The sequence below is a fragment of the Protopterus annectens genome, chromosome 5.part1 (genome assembly GCF_019279795.1).
Source record: "Protopterus annectens isolate FY-2018-M chromosome 5.part1, PAN1.0, whole genome shotgun sequence".
NCBI classification, from domain to species: domain Eukaryota; kingdom Metazoa; phylum Chordata; order Ceratodontiformes; family Protopteridae; genus Protopterus; species Protopterus annectens.
Genome location: NC_056736.1, coordinates 174,054,425 through 174,067,135, shown reverse-complemented (window position 1 = coordinate 174,067,135; position 12,711 = coordinate 174,054,425).

The window sequence follows — 12,711 nt, the reverse complement described above, 5'->3', positions numbered from 1 at the left end:
GGAGAGGGCGGCTCTTACCTGAGCATCTGAGATGTCAGGGGGGCAGCACTCTGCTGGGATAGATATTTGCCCTTTTGGTGGGGAGGGAGGGATAAGTTTGCGCTGAACCTGTCAGCTAGGATGTTGGCAATGTCTGTGGGTTCGGTGTATTTTTTGTCATTTTGGACTAATTCTGAGCATATCTGGGAATTACCACCCAGGTTCCTAACATAACTAAAGAAAGCCTTGTGATTATCCTTAGTGTCCTGTGCAATTTTTCTCTCGAAGCTGGCCTTAGACAATTTTATGAGTGCCCGTAGTTTTTTGCTTATACTGATCAGAGATGCCTTCCCTTTTTGGCATTTGCTCTATCATTTAGTAGCTTCCTCCTTCTATTGTATCTGCCTTTGGAGGATTGGGTCTTGGTTTTATTTGGGATCGCATGATATATGCATTCCTGAAGGTGTTCATAGAATGCATTTATAAAGGATTCTGCAGTCTGGGCCATTTTTTCCACAGGCCCGGGGGCTTTGAAGAATTCCACCTTGGTTTTGAGGAGTGTGAAATTTGCTTTAGAGAAGTTTTTTACTGTGGTTTTCTGGGCAGGGGGTGGGGTCGGGATTGAATATCCAGTGAGATTAGTTTATGGTCTGATCTTACCAGTGAAGGTTACACTTCTGGTCTGGAGCATAGAGTCCCCATGTTGGTGATGATCAGGTCCAGTATGTTTTTCCCCTCTTGTGGGAGTGGTAACAAGTTGTTCCATAGCATTTGAGTTTATAAATTCTAGGAACCTTTGGGCTAGGGTGTTGGAGCTAGAGTAATGCTCCCAGTCTATGTTTGGGTAGTTGAAGTTGCCCAATATAATGGTGTTTGGAGAGACCTTCATATTTTCCAGTGTTCTCAGGAAGGCCCAGTGGGGTTCCTGGGTTTGGGAGGGTGGTCTGTAACAGGCTATAAACTGGAAGGCAGTTTTACCCACTGTTAGTTGCACATGGATAGTCTCTGATGCTTGTGCTTTGCCACCAACCTGGAGGTGTGGGTATCTTTGATGAATATCAATACTCCCCTTCCTTTTGTGGTTTGGTCCAAGTTTTGGGGCCGAAAAGCATGGTATGAGGTATAACCTGGTAGTGCTGGGGTGCTCTCAGGAGCCCTGAACCAGGTTTCTGTTACTGCACAGATATCGATGTTCTCCATGCTAAGGAGAGTTTTGAGTGTGTGCATCTTGAGGTTTAGACTTCTGGCGTTGAGTAGCATTACTCTTAGTTTCTTATCCCTTGTGATACCTATGGAGGTGGGTTTGTCTTTTGAGCCTTGCCTAAAAAGGCACTATGGGGTAGCAAGAGCCTTTGCCAATATCCAAAGCCCAGGGGTGACAGGTGCAAGCCGTCCCTAGCGAAGCATCGTGGCTTGTCGAGCATATCATCCCAAGCTGACAGGCATTGGATCCCCTTTGAATGACACCAGTACTTAAGCAAATTGTTGAAATTGATCATCTTGTCTTCATATTGTGGCATCATTCTTGGTGAGGGTAAGATGCTACTCAAGGTCAGGGTCATACCGGCCTGGGCTACATGCTTAGAGAGCTCCTCTATGTCTCTTTTTATGTAGTCCAGGGAGGTACGTCTCAGGTCATTCACACCAGCATGGACAATGACTGAGTCATATTTGTACTTGCCTTGGAGTGACCTGAGTGCTTGTGTTATGTGGCGGATCCTAGCACCTGACAGGCTGCTCACCGTGACCCTTTCCTTTTTCAGCCTGGTGACGTCAATGTGCCTGATGATAGAGTCACCTATTACAAGTGTATCAGGTATGTTGTTTAGTCTTAAGGGCTGTGACTGTTCGGCACACTGGCTTTGTGAGATATGTGTTGCACGTGTTTTGTTTTGGGGTAGTGGTTGCTTGGGTGTCTGCTTTGGAGGTCTCTGCTGCTTAGGCAGATCTTTATTTAGAGCCTTCGAGTATGTTTTTGTGTGATTATGTGTTTGGTTTGCTACCGTGGTAGGTCTATGTGAGACTGGAATTGCAGTGAGTGTGGTTTCCTTCTCCTCCTGACTGGTTATGCCAGTACTGAGTTGAGAGAGCTTAGCCTCCAGTTTGGCTATATGGTTGCATCTCTCACATGTGTTGGAATTTGTTGGGAGGAGGAGAGGGTTGTCTGTGTACATGAGGCAGTTGTAACATTGCCTCAAGATTCCCAGATTCACCAGCTGGACCGGAGAGGAGATTGACAGCTGACCTTTGGACATGCTAGAATAATATTGGGAATTCCTTTATAATTGAAAACAAGAGCCAGTGGGGAGTGAGGGTATAGTGCTTTTAATTTTTAGTGCTGACTTATATAATTGCTTTAGTGAGCAAGTGCCAGGTAACTTAAGTGCAATGTGTTACAGGTAACTTAAATGCAAAAACGACAAACAGTAACTTTCTTTCAAGTGAAACAAGGAAATAAGTGCAGTAAGCAATGCAGATATCACTAGTGATCCACAGAAACGCTGATCCATGCATTAAAGTCGTTTAATTTTCTCACAAAATGTTTTAGCTCATCGAGTAAATCCACAAGCTTAACCTTTGTTGAGGGGACAAAGGTAAACCCCTTTTAAATAAAATGATGTGAGTTGACATTATTTGTTTTTGACTATAATAAAAATGTTAAAATTGCCTATAGAAATAATGTCTACAGTACCTGTATGTCCCTCACTTATTAGTTCCAGCATTCATTCCTACGACTCCTTCCCCTCATGGTTTAATTAATTACTCATTGTACACACTTGCCTGGCTACATCTATTGTTAATAAGCATTGAGTCTTGGCAAGCATACACAGTAAATAGAGGAGACCTGCCTGTTATTGTGGATGAAATATTTATAAACCCCAGGGATTGTCTTTTATCTCACATGTATCACGCGTTGAATATTGCCTCAGTTTTAGAAGTTTGCAAATAACTGTACATGATTTAGCGATAATGATGAAAAAAAATCAATAAGACAAGTTCAAAAAGTCTTTCAGGATACTGAAAACTAAAGTGTTATGCCTGACAAGCTCAAACACCATAATTTCGTTTGAGTGGTTAGGATATTATGCTTATTACAGCATGCATAACATGTGAAGGTTTTTCCACACATCGACATTCAAAAATAGTGTCTTCATTAAGGGATTCATATTCTACTCTAACATCTTTACCTGTGATGTAGCCTGCTTTATTGCAAGTTACATATATGACATGTGACACCAATTAAAGTCATATTATTAACCATGCATTTTTCTCTCTCATGTTTTTGGCTAACGTCTGTGTTTATTTTTTTGCCTGGTATAAACCCTGATACTTTATGAAAAGCTTCTAACTTTTCTCATATGATTGCAGTATCTGTGTTGGAATTTCTGAGAGAATCATGCATTTGTCTATGAGCACCAAAACACTTTTTCTTTCATCCTCATGTAGCTCCCATTCTTTCAAGGAAGTTGGGTGTCTGATCCATTGCACTAGTGCTTCAGGAGCTAACAGAATAATGTAAGTAGATAAATGTGAATGACACATAACCTTGTCCATTTCTGTAAAAGAAAGGATGCAGCAAAGGTTGTACCTGAAAATATTTTATCACATGCATGTGGTAAACAGCGTTAATAGCTTTAATAAATTATACTGGGATGCAAGAATGTTCAAACACAGAGCACATGTAGTCTTGCCTGATAAAATAATAAGTTTCCTCAAAGTCAAAGAGTACAGCAATTTCTGGGCTTGGCATGCTGTGCTTGCATGGATGTCAGTAAACCATGTAACTGATCTGTACTAAAACAACCCTTGACAAAATCACACTAGAAATTATATATCTTTAAGTGCAAAAGTGGCTGCAGTCTATATTCCAGGAATCTTGTGTAGAATTTCACCTTTGCATTTACATGTGAGACTGGACTAAAGCCTGCACATGTGGCACAGACAGATAGATCCCCAACTAAAATCCAGATAGCTCCTATTTGATTAAAGGCTCAGTTTTAGGAGGGAAGAACTGGAGAGTATGGGAGTAACTCTGACTTGTCATTTGAGTGACAGCTATAGGGAATACTTGGTATAGTACCCATGTAAAATTGGGTCTGTAGCGCACACATTGTCTAGTGAAGCACTGTACTGCAGTACACTACCTGAGAATGACACATACATTGAGGTGCAAATGTAAGTCTTGCTAGGCAACAATTGTGAAGTTCAGCAGTGCCACTGGTATTATTTATGAGCATGAAGGAGAGTTTGCTGTATCCAGTGGACTGGCCAGCTACCTAACACCTGAATCACTCCTCTTCAAACAGTGAACAGGCTGATTGGCTGCCAGGGAACAAGTGGGCTATAGGAATCTTGCTCATGATAGAACATGCATGCCTCCTACCTCAAGAGGAAAACAAATAGATCAGTGGAATGAAGGAAGAGGGCACTGAGCAAAACCCGGGGAATGGGGGGAGGCAGAGATTGCTTTCCCACCTAGAATAGTCTTTTCTTGGACTGGGAAGCACAATCATCCCAGATTTGTTTAAAGAAAGTGGTGAAATGCCTATATTAAACATTTCCAGGATCAAGTACATACATGGACCCTTTTAGGCTTTATTTTAATGCCTTTTTAATAACATCAGTCTATCTGGCTCAGGTGCTTTTCCGCTTTGTAAAGAGTTTATAACACTTAGACCTCATCTAATAAAATGGAGTCAATTAAAATAGCATGAGAGGAAAATTCAACCATCCTAGAAACTGCCAGCAGAAAACCTGGTCATTTTCTTTGCTGGATTGATTAGTGAAGTAAAGTTTACAGTAAAATCCGAGAATTAATAGCTTTGCAGGATGTAACAACACTGCCTTGTATGTAATCTTGAGCATATTTGATTAATTGGCTTCTTCTTATCCAGTATGTTAAAATAAGTTCAAGAGTAAACATTAAAGGCCCAAATCTGTAAATAAGCCCTTCACAAGTGTGCTAAATTCTAAAACTCACCTGTACTAATTCAGTTTTGAGTCTCCTATATGTGCTGACATAATGCACAACCTTAAATTTACTTCACATGCATCATTTCAAAAAGATTTTTCACATCTTTCTCTTGTGCTCTTATTTTTATTTTAATTTCAGTAAGCAGGTTTGCATTAGAAGCTATTTAAATAAACTTCCCCAGGATTCAGTAAACTCTGTTTAGGCTCTCCTGGAAGCCTACAAGGAGTTTACATATGTTAAAAGAGGTGAGTGGTGAGAGGTGAGTGGTGAGAGGCAGTGCGCACCACAATGCAATGCATATTAATGCTGCACACCATGTCTAAGCGAAGTTTCATGGCTGGCAACAGTGTTGCAGGCCAGGAAAACATGTGGGAGAACAGGAATAGAAATTCTGTTTAAACAGAGAACCTGCAGTCTGTGGATTTGCACGGAATGCCACAATGATCACCAAGGCATCACAAATAGCTGTCATTCTGTTAGTGCAACACATCTGCACATTGGACAGCATAATGCTGTAGCAATTAACCAGAAACAGGGACATATTTGACATAGATGCCCCATAAAAGTGTGATAGAATGAAACTCAAAACATACCTTTCAACCTCTTAGAGGAAGAAATCTGGAAAAAGCCATAAATAATGGGTGACAAAGAGCCCAAAATAGGAACAGATTCTAATATAGCTCTTCCAAACTTAGAAAGGGGATACAATAATAGGTTTACAGTAGCATGACTTTTCTGAAGAGCATGGAGTTTGAAACTCAAATGAATGTCATCAGTTTCTGACTTCAACCTGCAATGACATGCCAATAAATTGCCGGAAAACCAAAATGTTATGCGACAAAGATCAACAAAAACTGGATATTCTTCACAAATCAGGACAGTTGAGAAGAATGACCTCAAATGTATGTAATATTGACTCATACCAGTCCTGAGATCATCCCAGTGATATGGCAGTAAGCCACTAATTTGATAAGGAGCACATCTGGACATCCTGGTAATATCTGGACAGTTGAGAGGTATGAATGCAAAGTATATGGTCCAAACACAATGCAGGACAGTGTATCTGCAGTGCAGAGTATTGAGATATCCCATTCCTGGCATTCTGTACTGAAGCTGTGTAAATGATCTGTAATGATACATGGACTGCCATGCAAAATGAACACTCAGGGGAAGTGTGTATCCCATTCCTGGCATTCTGTACTGAAGCTGTGTAAATGATCTGTAATGATACATGGACTGCCATGCAAAATGAACACTCAGGGGAAGTGTGTATTGAATACGGATACAAAGATGAATGAATTGTAGGAATGAACACAGAGAAAGAGGACAGGTAAAACAACCTAATATACAGCAGAGGAGGGCATGTCAATGGAAGATGGTTGTAGCAGCAACACCAATCACATAGCTATATGATACAGTAGGGACTGTACAGTGTAAATGTGATTTATGTGACTGTCACACACAAGGCAACATAACAGTGGGAAGGATGTGTGTGTAAGATAAGCATCCTTACATGAATAATGCAAAGTACATTTATCATGGATTTGACATACAGTTGGGGTAGAGTGCATATTGTGAAGCTGTGCAAACTGATATGTCTGAATATGAGTGTATCTTATCAGAGGTTTCCAGCAAGGTGGGTACAGGTAAAGGTTGATAGAAACCATTACAAGAACCAACCACAATCATGGACAATATCAGAATAATATCACCACTAATTCCATGCCTCTGATATAACATATGTGATGTGGAGTGATAAGAGATGAGTCTGCACACAAGGATTCACTTTAGAACATCGAAAGCCCATAACACTGAAATTCAAAACATTGAGACCAAAATCTTAAAGTCAAAACACTGAAAACTCAAAACATTGAATCCCATAACACTGAAAATACATAGGAAAGCAACATGTACTATATTGCAGCACAAGTACATACAGAAACAAATAAAAAACAAACCATATTATACTTCTTCAAATATAAGCAGGGGGGCAAGGCTCCTGCACCCTCCACACTCCCTGCTACTTAAATATATCAACTTCAAGATTGTACAAAACTACACTGAGATGTGTTATGTTGTAGTATAGCAAGTAAGAAGGGAACATAACTGGGGTTACCTATGAAAGTCTGGTAAGTATCAGAGAGATATATAGTAATGTGTAATGTTTTAACAGTGAAGTAGTGTTTCTAAGAGAAGGCTGAGGATAGTTTTTTACAATTTAACAGGCAGTCATGAAGTGCGGAATGATATGTTTGCCATTTTGTTCTGTGTAGTGCGATCTCAGAGTTGATATATTTAAGTAGCGGGAGTGCAGGGGGGGGCTTTATCCCCTGCTTATAGTTGGAGAAGTGTAATATGGTTTGTTTTTTATTTGTTTCTGTATGTAGTTGTACTAACATATATTAAGTATTGGTTTCCTATGTATTTTCAATGTTATGGGATTCAATGTTTTGAGTTTTCAGTGTTTTCAATTTTTAAGATTTTGGTCTCAATGTTTTGAATTTCAATGTTATAGGCTTTCGATGTTCTAAAGTGAATCAGCAGACACACACTTGAACAACTATTATGATACAGCCACACTCTGTGAGGGTAACCATGCACACTGTCCTGGCACTGTAACATCTGCTGGAGGTGTTAGGAGGACACTGCTATGCCTGTATGCAACAGTATGGGCAATAAAGGCTAGCTGACATGTGTGCATGGCATATAAATATGACATAATCCACACTGTCACGAATGACATACATGCCATTAATGTTGTCAAAGACCTATGAATGTAGTGTGCATATCAGAAGAACAGATAGCACACATGCATCTGGTGTAACAACTTGACTGGTGTTTTGAACCATCAGACAGCTATGTATATGCCACAAAAATAATACCTAGGTATGTCCAATAAGCTGTGTGGCAGCACACTGTGACAAAGGTGGTACACTTCAGTTACACCTCACTAGACGAAGTGTAGGCAGTTACATGAAGAAGGGTGCACTGTACAGAGTTATTGGTGTGATGAAGGCTGGGAACCATGAAGGTATTATGGCCTGTGATGTGCATGTCCTTCACATAACCAGTACTTTTGTTACATTCAAGGGAGTAGTCAGCACTGTGACTACATGCTGTTGGATGTACCACCTACCATCTAGCCCAGGACATGGGTCACATGCCTATTTGTCTGATTATAGGATGTTATATCTACATTATACTTGGGTGGTGTGTTTATTTCCTGACTTAACAAATTCCTCCATGTGTCTTGTCAATGCAGGTGCTGTCATGGCTGTGGCAGCATTTTTTGGTATGTATTAATACTGTCTATAGTATACTAATATCGCAGTTGGAGTCAATGATTACCCACAATCTGTAGTCTTTCAGGCAGATGTTTGGACACAGGATGTGTATGTCATCCATGATGTCCATCACTTAACTAATGGACAGAAAAGGGCCTAGCAGACAGTCCTGATGTACGGACCTGATCACTGGACCTGAGATATCGGTCATGTCACACATTTCAGCATAGTGGGATGCCACGTATGTGGCATACTGTTCTACCCATTCAGTGATATAGCTATTTGTGGCCACATATGGCAATGCTTATTGAATACCTCAGTATGGATTTGTGATGTAACAGACATGATGTAGCATTAGCAACTCACACAGGTCTGTTGCACAAAGCCAGAATATTAGTAATGAAGATGTAGAAGAGGTCCATGATGACATGTTGGTCTACCTCACAATTGAGGAGAGTCTGAATGTCTGTATGCATGCATGCATCTGGTGCTTTCCCCCAACTCAGATGGGTGTATGTTGATATACACCCTTGTATGAGAACATAGACAATGGCAAGGGTGTGTTGAAGTATGTATTCAACTGTATCAGGAAGGTTTATGTGCTGAGTCACACCATAGGTGATCTATGATGTTGTCATAAACTACTGATTTCATGGACAGGCCTGGATGAAGGTAAGGCAGTGTATTTTTCACAACTAATAAAAATAAAAAACAGAAATAAAATCCAAGATATAAACGACCAAAAACCAAGATCTTCCACAATAAATATTTAATCCAACCTCAAGCACCTTGGCAGTAGCCTTCTAAGGAGAATACATACGCAGAAAATGCAGCACATATTTATACAATAATATAAATCAATTAATCAATAAATCAATAAATCAATCATTTAAACATTAATTAACTAATTAAAACATTTCAAATACAAAATTTATATAAAAACTTTCCAGTTACATTCTATATTAATGCCCCTAGGGGCTAAAGTGCTATATTTCAATATAAAAAGAGTTTCTTTATATAAAAGCTACTGCTGAGGTGCTAGAGATTAAAAATGCAGTGCATACTGACTATTGTGATCTGGCCTAGGGTTTTGATACAATTCCCTATGCAGGTATCATTGAGAAACCCCCCAAGATGGAGATTAACCTTAATGTCAGTAAATGGGTAACATAATGGCTCACTGAAAGAACACATGCTATGAAAGCTGGTAAATCAACCTGTACCAGAAGAGCTCTCACCACTGGCAAACCTCAGGGATCTGTGCTTGGCCCTTCACTGCTTAGACTCTATTTCTCAACAGTTTAATGTGAATGGCCTTTGGCTTACCAATTTTGCTGATTCTTGCATATTGAGTGCAATCATTGATCTCACCAATGATAATAACATAGTACAGGAGGAGCTAACACCAGACAAATGAATGGAGACAAAGGAACAGCATCTACAAACAAATGCAGCAATGTGTCTTTTATTATGTTGGATGTCTGAAAAGTGGAACTCCATGTTAATCACAACATTGACAACAGTTCTGCTATGATGAAACACAGTGATGCAAGCACTGGGAACACATGTAGATAGCAATCTGAATTTCAACCATCAAGTGTCCACATTGGTATTGAAATCCTATGTTGTGCACATGATAAGTCACACCATCATTTTCAGATCTAAGGATTGTATGGCAGGACTATACATGAACCTCATCAGAACACTAATAGAATATAATTCTCTCTTTTGCATCTACCTCACCAGACACATGCAAGTAATAGGAGAGACCACACGTCTTTCTCAGCAAGATAACTCAGGGCCTATAAGATATGCCATGATGTATGTGAATAGATTAAAAGCCAGGTCACTGTAATCTGTCTTGCATAAGATGAGGTGACTTCTACTTGGCCTCCAGGCTAGTGTCTGACACTTCCCTGGTGGGAGTACTGCATATCCAAAAATCTGATATAGCTGATGACATCAGCAGCATCTGTTGAGGAGAATATGGTAAGAACAGTATGCCACATGCTGGAGTAAAATGTTCTCTGTAATGTCAAGCAAGAGCTCCTGTACAAACTCAGCTAGTTGATTGCAGGAGAACAGAACAGAACCCTTGCCTATCTAAGCACACAAGCTACAGAACACTGTACTTTACTCAAGTACCACAGCACAAGTCTGACTTTTACAAGAGTGTTGGCTAACTTATAGTATATGGCATCAGCAGGCCATGTGGGAGACAAGATGTTGGGTGGGCTGCATGAAATGGATGTGTAGGCATCTACAAGAATCAAAATACTGTCACTCCATGGCATTGGAGTTGTAACTGTGGGGTGCACACTTCTGCTCTTCCATTTAGACACACACACACACACACACACACACACACACACACACACACACACACACACACACACACACACACAGTTGACTACAATGAGAATAGAACCCCTACCTAATTACACAGACTACAGAACATAGTACTTTAATGCAAGTGCCACAGCACAAGTCTGACTTAGTAGGTGACATCAGCAGGCCATGTGGGAGACAAGATATTGAAAGGCTTGCATTGGTTCCTAGCTTCATAGGTTCATAGGAGGCTACTGACCTAATGGCCCTAGGGTGTTTAGAATCCTATCAGTGTAATAACACAAGTACCCTCACTGAGCATAGTTAGATGGTCATTGTTAGCAGAGAAATTTTGTTAGCAGCACCAACTGGCACTCTCCATGAGATATAAAGGTGCCACCCCAAAGGTGATGATACAATCACCCAACCAGTACTCAAGGTTGCTCTTCAACAGGGTCATTGAGCAGCACTGCCTCACATGCAGTGGGAGCCTATTACAGAGGAGTGTGAATTACTGGGTGATAAATCTGTCTCCCCAGCTGTTCTGTTTATGTCACAGTCTAGGTTGAGAACCCTGGAGTAAGTTATTCTTGACAAATTTGATTTGCAGATTTCCAACATTTCCATTAGGGCATGGTCTGAGACTACTATATAGGCCAGACATTAGTCGCCTCTCAGCAGCCTGCATGATACTGAATACCAATGAGTTATTGTATGTTTTAAAATTCAGTCTGTGAGTCTGGCACCAATCATTTGTGCACACCAGCCCCTTCTGTCATATGTTACCATCATTGGAGGACTCAATATGAGTACATCCAGTTAATAGTCATCCACAAGTCATCTACCATTGCCTGTGCTTCAGGGAAGTAGTTTGCAAATAGATAAGGGACCAGCGGAATGGTAAGTGGCTAGTGGTGGAGGTGCAGTCTCCAACTTTGAGAGTGTGTGTTCTGTCCATGACCCGGTTGGCTATCCATCTACTACTGTATGTCTTATTTCCTACATGGGAGATCATTATGAGATATGAATGGGGGATAGCGTCAAAGGCCTTGGATAATTCCACATAGGTGGTATGTCCTGTTATCCCTCATCCAGGCCTTTGGGGTCAGTATCAAAGAAGTTCACAAGATTCAATAAGCAAGATCTACACTTGACAAAAAAAAATGGATTGGGTCAAGTGTGTTGATGGGCACCTATGTCCCTATGGATGAGGTCTATGCTGATTCCTTCCCTAGCCTTACAGATAAGGGTTTTTAGATGTATAGGTTAATAGTTGCAGTTCTGCATGTTGCCAGACTGACATGCATTGCAAATACATTTGATATTACATTTTGTAGTGTAGGTGACATATATGTGGGAAAAGTGCTGAGACACAAGGGCTGCACTGGCTGAGGATGTGACAACACATGAAAGTAATGTAAATATATGACATTCATAGGATCATAGGATCATAGCACATTACTAGGCTACTGACCCTGAGGTCCTTATAAGCCTAGCCAATAAATTAGCCCATGTTCCCAAAAGTCAGCACCTGATGCCCCTGTGCAGCAGGGACACAGGTGGAATCCCAAGGGGGGAATTTTCTATTTCCCATTCAGTTATCCAGGCTCCTCTTAAAGAGTGATAATGAAGTACTCTGCTTGACGTGGAGATGGAGTCTATTCCACAGATGGGGGAGTCTCTGGGAAACAAATCTGTTCCACCAGCAAGTCCTATTGATGTCGCAGACCAAGTTGAGGCTTTGTGTGTGGGTCATGCAAGTGGAGTTTGGCTTGTTGATATGCAGCAATTTCATCATGGTGAGCTCAGAGATTGGTCTGTATGCCAGACATAGATCACCTCTGAGGAGTCCGTATGAGATGGAGTAAAGGGCCCAGGCTTTTAGCCAATCAATGTAGGATAGATTTTTGAAGCCCTGGATTCTCCAGGTCAGAAACTTCTGTTGTCTCTCCACCTGCTGCATGTACTTTGTGAGGTACATGCCAAAAGTGGCATTACACTCGATGATGGGCCAGATAAGGGAGGAATACAGGGAAGTTTTGACTTCCTTGTTCCTGGAAGAAATACCCTTACTAATGAGGTGAGCCATGTAGAAAATGTTCCATACAGTGAAGGCAACATAGTGGGCAAAAGTTAGATTGCTTT